The 9,966-nt window shown below is 35.7% G+C and overlaps 1 long non-coding RNA gene across 1 annotated transcript; it reads right to left on the reverse strand.

Annotated features, from left to right (window-relative positions):
• Positions 1–953: 953 nt before the first annotated feature.
• On the reverse strand, positions 954–4,355 carry LOC141597353 (uncharacterized). The gene is made up of 7 exons (XR_012522748.1): positions 4,188–4,355; positions 3,409–3,752; positions 2,952–3,007; positions 2,751–2,874; positions 2,592–2,665; positions 1,936–1,990; positions 954–1,207 (listed from the first exon to the last, which is right to left on the reverse strand). It is a non-coding gene; the product is annotated as an uncharacterized LOC141597353 (long non-coding RNA).
• Between the last annotated feature and the right edge of the window lie 5,611 nt (positions 4,356–9,966).

Here is a 9,966-nt window from a genome sequence, read left to right on the forward strand (position 1 = left end):
ATCGTATGTAAGATTCAATATCCTCAAGCAAAGCACCCTTAGCTAAACCAAGTTTTTTTTTTTTTTTTTTTTTTTGCAGCTGTAAAGAAAGTGTTTTACATTCTAGTGGTATGGCTATGAGGCCATACCTATAACTACAACATAAAACCTCAAAGAACGACTAATAACATAACCTAAAACAACAAGGTAATTGCATCGGTTATCTATAATGTGTTGATGGCGTACGACGGATGTCTGAACACGAACTTCAAACTCAAAATACACAACAATCTTCAAAGGACGAGTAGCGTCGTCCATAGGAAAACATCCATCTTTGCTAGTCTTGATTGATGAAACTTCGGAGAAATACCTGCAACAAGGCCCAAAAAAGAGTCTCGAAGATTCATCTCCTTGGCTATGATAATCTTCCTCTGGAAACCAACGACCCCCCATAAAATTACTCTTACTCGCCTTAGTCGATACAGCTTCAAAGAAATACCTACAACAAGACCCAATACAGCGTCTTGGAGATTCATCTCCTTCACTGTGATACACTTTATCTGGAAACCCACGAACCCCTTGACCCAACGAGAGAGAACAAAGTGCACTTACGTCACAAGGACGTAGAAAGAAAAGACGGAAAGCAGACACTACTACAAAACTCGTTATCCACATCGGACATTTTGATATATGGACATCGGATACACACCCGATGTAGAGTTTGGTCATGTCCATTGTGGATTAATGTACATCGGATTTTAAACCGATGTCCATTAAAATTTGCACAACGGATTTCTATATATTTGATGTCCACTCCTTGCCATGGGCATCAGATATTTAAATAGTCTGATGTCTATTGTAAAATATAGACATCGGTTTTTTATAAAAATCCGATTATAATTATTAATTTTTATAAAAAAAAAATATATATTACTATATTATTACCCAATACATTACTACTACACATGATCACAAATGCAAAAGATGATTCAATAATCAACAAATATGTTTATACAATCAATCGATTATCTGAAGTCAATTACGAAAAGATCCAAATATATTAAGACAACTAACCTATCAACAAAAATAGAAACCAAGTTATAACATAACTCGGTGTAAAAAAAAGGTCCTCGGCCAAATGGCGGTAATTAGTACTCCTGATTTTGCATAGTAGATCTTCATTAGCAATAAATCGACATAGCCCTCCCACAAGCCTTAGTGCCTTAACCTGTCCAAATTATGAAGGTAATTAGAATTCTCGAGACACTAATAGGAAATATGATTGGATGTACAAAAGTATAAAATTTATTGACACATTTAGGATTAGGATCAAGAGCGTACTGCGTACAGTTCAGTTACAATACGGATGAGCCGTCTATTAAAAGCTCAAACATGTCTCATCAAACAGCATCACATTAGCTAGATGAATAACACCAAAAACAGGTAACTTTGTGTGACATTAGTACCAAGTTCAAAACAAACATATAAACACAAAGATTAATTAAATTCCACACAAAAAGCAAAGAATCATATATACACAATTCAGCACTGCAAATGAACCACTCTCTTAGGCCTTAGCCCCTGCAGAGTTGACTCAGAGAAGAAATGGCAGCATCACTATCATGGTTATTCTTTTAAACTAACAACAACAACTACCACATTTTAAAACCCACTTGAAAGAATGATATATGTTTGAAAGCTTCGTGTCTCAACACTCTCAACCACAGGTCCATGTTTCAAGGCTTCATATGCAATCATGTGCGGATGATGATAATGATGACCAACTACAGATTTAGAAGAGCGTCCACTGATAACATGTTACAAAAAAGTACTAAGGCTAACCAAGTTGAGGCCATACATACTATGGTAAGTCAAATTGGCCAAATGTAAAAGGCTGACGTCTAGAGATACTATTAAACTAAACTGCAGTAGGATGAAGGCGTAAGAGGATCTCACCAACTTTACTATCCAGGTCTGAGATAAGCTTGGTGATGGATTCCTTTGCTCAATTCTACATAAAAAAAAAAAAAAAGGATTGTCAAGCTATATAAGCGGATTAAAGGGAGATTTAACAGTTTACACACAGTTCGATGATGAATGGTCTTTTATCATTTTTTCATATATCTCTGAAATCTGAATATACATCTAAATAAGAAAACTAGTACTTCGAGTTTCATAGAGCTTTCGCACAGGTCAAGAACCTATTGAAAAGAGTGAACGAGTTTCTTGGGCATTCGTGGGATAAGGTATCTCGTTCTCCTCGTGTTAAGGTGCAAGCCCAAAATGTGTTGATCCAGTTAGTAACTTTTCGTTTGGTTCCTTCCAGCCATTTGAGAATTCAAGACTAGGTGAAGCAGTGCTGAGATCAAGGAACTTATTTACTGAAAGTTACTGGTATTGGATTGGAGTAGGTGCCATGGTTGGATATATAGTAGTGTTCAATCTACTTTTCACCATCTTCCTCACCTACCTTCAGCGTAAGCAACTCGCTCTCTCAGACAATATCGAAGTTGCAAGACACTGAATATACGCAGCTTAAACTATATCTAACAGAGAAATAAAGCTTGCTCACTCTAAAACACTCTGTATACAGAATGTCAGATATACTCAACCTTAGTCCTGAACTTTTTGGCATAAAGAATTAGTAGGTGGTTTGCTGAGACGGTCAACCAACTCTATGTTATGCCTGAACCAAGTTAAAAATGCGAGTTATATAAGATTCTTGTGCACCAAAAAAGGATAAATCATGCAGAATTGTGAGCTTCACATACTAAATGTTTTGTACACTTCTGCAAAATCTACACCCAGACGTGATTCTTCTGCCTTATAAGTAACTTCGAGCATCCACGCAGCAGGGTTATAACCTGGCCTGATCTTTTGCACCCCTTCTACTGCCTACATTTAGTTACATAAGTAATTGCCATATTTATAGACAATTGATTACTGGCAGTAGTTAATAAAACTTCACTTACCTCAAAATAATCAACGAGCTTGCAAGATTTTCATGCAAGTGGACCAGCATATATGTCTTGTCCACCGCGTTTCATAAACAAAAGCAGCAATATACATGACATGAGACACAGTGACACACTAACTATGAGAGATTAAAAGTGGAAACAATTTCATTGCCGAGATTAGACCATATATTTAAACGAGTTGGGTAGGCAAAGTAGCGCGCATTGCTGGTGAATTCCAGTGAGCAGCTTCTTGAACACAAATGGGGAACCTCTTAAAATAAATATGATGTATAAACTGCAGAGTTTATTGCCCCTGGCTTAAGTTCGAAAATTACTGCGTTTTCAATAAAAAATAAACCTGACTTTTTTTTTCTGTGGCCTTCCTATAAATTTGAAATTGTAATTTCGATATCCCCACTGTAGAGAAACTTCAAGCCTTAATGTAAAAACAGTAGATATTAAAGGAATATACCTCGTCAAAAGATTCAAAAATGTCAATGCTTGGCTGATGAATTGTGCAGACTGCAGACAATAGTTCGACCAGTGTTTACGATATTTCGTACAGTTCTCATTACAATTGCTGCAGACCTTGCATCCAATCCAGTTGTTGGCTCATCCATAAAAATAATCGAAGGATTAGCAATCAATTCAACTGCAATTGTCAACCTCTTTCTCAACGAGATTAACTACACTAAAAAAATGGATGAAAAACAATTAAACAATCAAATGGGCATCAAAATCACCTTTGCTGACTAATATCAAATCTCCAAGTATGCGAATTCGAATCCTGATTGTTGATTCCATTATTTCCATCACCTATTCGATTAGGGTAGAAAAATAACATTATTAATCAACAAAATAACCCTAAGAACACACTTACCAGAGATAATTTCAAGACACAATCTCTGTCAGATAATTCATCGAACACCTTCCGCACACCATACAACACCCGACATTTTGCTTACAGTAGGATCATATATTCTTAAAACGATGTTAGTGATTGCTTCAACCCGGATTTTATTATAAACCACCATCCTCATCTTCATTTCAAATAATTAATAGGTATTAGCATAAACCCCCAATTTGATTATCAAAACCCCGATTTTATTAAGCATAAACCCCAATTTTATTATAAACCCATAATTCATTCTTCAATCACAATTAAAAACATATCAAATAAAATGACAAAATCCATAAATGCATGCAGTAAATTAACAAAATTAAGCCTTTAGTAAAAAGATCGAAAAATACCTAATGATGGTGAGGGGTAACAACGCGAGATGACGTTGCCGACAAACACCTGGTGGTTGACGAGCGCCTGGGGGAGACGATGGCCCGGTGGTTTGGTTTTTTTATGTTTGATCGCCTGGTGATGAAGTAAGAGTGGGGGAGGGTTATTAGCTAGGGTTATTGGAGTATAATAAGTGATGGTGATATACATCGGTTATATTATAAGTGATCTTTTTTGTTTTTGGTACTCGAAATTATAAGTGATCTGGCGGTGAGGCAAATATTTTTCGCGCCTATAATTTTCATTGTAGATGTACATCGTCCCATGTCCATTAAAATCAGAAATAATGGACATATGTTTTCTGACGCAACTGATGTACATATAATTATAAATACATCAGCTTTTTGCAAACAACTGATGTGTATAATTTGTACATCAGTTTTCTAAATAATCAGATGTCCATCAACTGATGTCCATAACGAGTTTTGTAGTAGTGAGACCACTGAAATCTGAGTCCAAAGGAGAGTAAACTCCTACACTTTGGAACACAACACCCGCTGACAAGAACCTCGTTTCCAATAAAATCGAGTAGAAAGGTGGGTACAACAGGAACAAACCACTTGGACATCCCTCTAACCAAAATCATCTCTGGAGACCACAGAGATCTAGGCTCAACACAGACCCGATACAAAATATCAGTCGTAGAAACTAACCCGTGAGGAAAGGGGCAGGGCACCCCAAACCACCAGGTGTTTATTAAAAGGAACAACCTAAGAAAAAAACTCCACAAACACGACTTCAACATTAAGTGAAAGCGGATCCCACCACATCCGATCCGAACCAACAACCCCGCCCAAAACCCAGCAGCCCCTCACCACCATACCACGCTTATCACAAAACAACAACCCCACCCACGACCACATACCAAAGACAGTAACGGAACCAACGGACTAACCAGACCCCAATCCGACGACACCAATCCAACTGACACCAAACACACCAAAAAACAAGACCCAACACCATACAAAACTCCCCAGGACCATCCGCCTACATGCAACTAGATCAACCATAAAAGACACGGCAACAAACACGAACCCGACCCGGAAAGGGGACCATCCGACAAGGAAGGACCGGGAGAAGTCAAACAAGAATAAAATCTAAACTTTGTGGCCAACTCTTATCTAGACATCATACAAGTTGTACTCTAGCGAGTACAGACCTCTTCAACTCCTTCACAAAAAATCCAAAAACAACTCCATAAAACACAAAACAAACAAGAAGAGCAGGACACACCGACACAACTCGACCAAACAAAAGGTTGATTTCTACCAGGGATGGGGGAAGGGGCGAGGGGAAGGGGAGCCATCCCTGGGTTACATGTGAGGCTTTCAATGACAGGACAGAGAATCGTAGGAGCGGATAAGACAGAAGAACAAACCAGGTAGTCAGCCAAAGAGACCATCGGACGGTCCAATTAGAACCGAACGCCGTCAAGAGGACGAAAATCGAGGTCCAAACAGAGGGGAAGGAGACAGCGATGGGGTGCGATTAATCACCGAAGATAGGCCATATGATGGCCTCATCTCCGGCGATTAGAAAGGGCGGACAAGGAGGGCGGTGTGTGGTCAGAGGAGGCGGCGGAGCAGACGAGACTTAGTTTTAGGGTTTTTTTGGGGAAATGAGAAAGAGGAAAGTTAGAGAGAGAGAAAGGTTCTTTTCGTCATTATCATGATTCTGCTCAATAGGAGTAACTACAGGTTTAGCACCAAAAGACCACATTCGGAGACTATATATCAAGGGCATATTTACGCTGACACAAGTAAATCCCCTCGGAGCTACGAGCAACTTCTATACTCAAAAAATATTTCAAAATGTCCAGGTCATTCATATTAAAGCAAGTACCTAGGTAGTCCTTAAATGATTGATGACAACAGAATTACTGCCAGCAATAACAAGGTCATCCATGTAAACCAAAATATGTAGACATATCTCATCTTTAGAATAACCAAAATATGGCCACTGGAGCTGAGGATCAAAAGATGTACTTTGTATAGGTTATCTAATATCAAATTATATTATCTAACCTGGTCTATTTTAAATTTCTTGGGATCTATTTGACCCGTTTTAATCTTATGAACGATATGTCCGTGGTGCTATAAACGTGCTAAGTTGCCATCTAAGATATTTTCCATAAACTTTTATATTGGGTTTTCTGCGAAGCTACTACTGATTTGCAGTGTTACATTATTCACTACAAGTTTTGATCCGGATTCGACACCTTGTAGAGTTGTAGACACATTTTAATTACGGAGTGCTTTTTCCGTTCTAGTCAATGGTTTACATTTGTTTTATCTATTTATTGGGACAGTGTATTTTTTAAGCTAGGCTAAAAGAAAGGGATATACAGTTTTGTTGATGAGCAAAAATAGCAACAGCAAACTGACTAATTATATGAAGATTTGTAGACACATTTTCATCACATATAAACAATATGTTTCTTAAGTTATATGAAGATTAATAGCAACAGCAAACTGACTAATTATATGAAGATTTGTAGACACATTTTCCACCTTTTCTTAAATACTCCATTTTTTTCAACGTTACCTTTGGTGTGGAACGGAGGGAGTATATATCTTTCATAAATGTTGATTGCGTTACATACAACTTGCGTCTGTAGTCCAACGGTTAGGATAATTGCCTTCAAAGCAATAGACCCGGGTTTGACTCCCGGCAGACGCATTTTTATTTATTTTTAATCAAGGACTCTAATTAGCCCAAAACTTACACACCATTAGTTACGGTGTAACTGTGTAGGGACAATGACCGACGTAGATAATAATAATACTCAAATATTTCTTCTACTAATGTACTTCATACTTTGAACTCAAACCTCTCAAACCTCTACGAAAGATTAGATGTATAGACTATTAGTATGAAAACTCTTACACAAAACCAAACTCACGCTAATGTAATTAAACACAAGCGAATTTATATGTGATAAATAATTTCGGAATACATAATCTATACTCATCAAGAAAATCATCATGAACTGATTCAAAAATCCACCAAATTAATTATGGTTAATTGGAAAGCTTTTGATATCAATTAAAATCTCAAGAAAACATATACGAAGTATAACTAATTAACTTATTGATGGCGCAAATATCAAAAAAAATAATTAAACTATTAGTACGTATAAAAAAAAAAAATTGGGCGATAAACTACATTATCATCAAACTGATCGTAGAACTGTATACACATCAGATTAAACTACCAATTAGTCTTGCTTATAACCGTTGTAAATTATAACGGAGGGGTGTATCACCCTATCACCCCGAAAAAAGGAATAGTCAACAATATTCGATACACAATAAATGCACGGTTATTTTGATAGGAATATTAAAGAAAACAACAATTTTTCAACTGATAATTAACTCAATTTGAAATTTAATTATAAAATTTATTGTTATTAATGTTTTGCATTAATCAGTGGATAATCCAATTGTAGATATAATATAATGAAAGCCCAATTACATATATGATATAATAAAAGCCCAATTACAGATATGATATAAAGAAAACCCAATTATAGCCAAATTCATTTAGGCGGAAAATTTTGAGAGATTTCTTATTCTTTTAGTATAAGAGAGATGTTAGAACTAATATATATACTTCTTATTCATCATATGTAATCCTATCTATCAGACTTTTTTAAATAGTAGGATAAATATCTAAATATATTAATTTATTGAGAGTGTTTTGTAAAAGTTAGACTCTCTATAATCGCTAGAAAAAAGCTTTCTTTATTAATATAAATAAGGGTTATTTGATGAGATTAATCCCAACTATGCCTGTCCTGCCCAAAATAATCCAAACTTTCCAATAACTTAGAAAAATCTCAACTATGTCATGATTTAACTCTAATTGATATCCTCCACTAACTTACCTGTTATCACCAGTCAGGCTAATTTTTTTACAGGTTACCTTTCCTAACCTTTCTTTTGTTCTTATAATCTTCATCCCTTCCCTTTGTTCTTGTAATCATCTTACACCATTTCTATTCCTCCAAATTCACACTCCATTTTATTCCTCCATTTTTCACCCCTTAACTCCTCCAACTCCTCCAGTAGTCCAATCACCCATCACCAACCAGTCACCAAGCACCAAAACCACCCCACCAAGCTTCTGCTACCACCATACCACTACCAACGCCAACATCTCACTCTCATCGATCAACATATTTGCTTCCTCACAAATTTTCAATGATTCCTCATATATATTCCCTTACAAAGTAATCGATTTGAATAGTAGAAGATTGTTGAAGATCTGGGTATATTGTAAAATTGGAGATGATGAACCCTAATTCAGGAATTTGGGGGAATTGAGGGATTTTGAATACTGTTACCAAACTGGGGCTGTTTGAAGTTTGAACAGTGGAAAATCTTTGTTAAGTTTTTTTATTTTTTCCATTTTTTGATTGCTTGCTTCTACTGCTGCTACGTTTGTATTCTTACACTCTCCAAAATTTTGATGGGTGTTTTTCTTATTTGCTCAGCTCTGGAGTAGATTAAATGGCTTTTAACTACTGTATTAAGGAATTACCTTGCCGTCAAATTTTGGAATTTCTGGACTGATGTTGCATCTTTTCCTCTATACAATTGATTATCTTCTTCTTTCTATCACTACCAAAACTAAAAGTAGCTGACTTCCGTCTCCAATGTTCAACAAAAATCCTTGTCCACTTTTCAAACAGATTCCTTTATTTAATCTTTTCTTTCTTTTAGAACATCTGTGAATGCTTTGACTATTGCTCCAAACTTCACTTTTCTTCAGTTTTTTGCTTAATTACTTTTTGGGCTTTTCATTTTCACAACTTCTTCTGGGTTTACAAAGTTTGATTTGTGTTCATATATGGGTTCTTAAGTTTGAACAGATTTAGTTTCTGGATTTTTTATTTTAGCTAAATTAATTTCTAGGTTTTTGATTTCAGCAAAATTTGTTTATGGGTTTTGGGCGAAAGAAATTCGACTGAGTCTGCTACAATGTTGATGGCAAAAAGGAAGAGAAAATGATGAAGATGAAAAACTTAGGAAATGAATAGGTAAATTAAGTGAAATAAAGGGTTTATAAACTGAATAAATATGAAGGAGTGACCTTCTGAACAGGTAGCCCTTCACTCAAGGTAATATAAGTTAAATGATGGTATAGTTGAGATTTTTTCAGGTTATTGCAAAGTTGGGATTATTTTGAGCAGGAGAGGCATAGTTAGGATTATTCTTATCAATTAACCCTATAAATAAATAGATAGATAGATAGATAGATAGATAGATAGATAGATAGATAGATAGATAGATAGATAGATAGATAGATAGATATAAATATCATGTAGAGTTTATGCAGGGCCGTCTCAAGAAAAGTGGAGACCCGGTGCAAAAAAAAGATATGAGGCCCAAAATTTACAAAATTAAAAAACGCTTATATAAAATATTAATGCAAACTACAAATTATTTGAAAAACGATTCTTTCGCGTAGTTTTTCTTGAAGCGAATTCCTCTATCAAACAATCATAATCGACTTTCTCCAATAAATCATCTTCTATGGCAATTATTGCTAATCCGGTAAGCCTCTCTTGCAATATTGTAGACCTCATGTAAGATTTCAGCAACTTTAACTTGGAAAAACTTCTTTCTGCAGATGCAACTATTACAGGAATAGTCAACAATATTCGATACACAATAAATGCATTAAGAAAATACGATTTACGTTTCAAAAATTTCAAAATATTAATAGCTTCCATCT

Source organism: Silene latifolia, chromosome 8 (genome assembly GCF_048544455.1).
Source record: "Silene latifolia isolate original U9 population chromosome 8, ASM4854445v1, whole genome shotgun sequence".
Lineage (NCBI taxonomy): Eukaryota > Viridiplantae > Streptophyta > Magnoliopsida > Caryophyllales > Caryophyllaceae > Silene > Silene latifolia.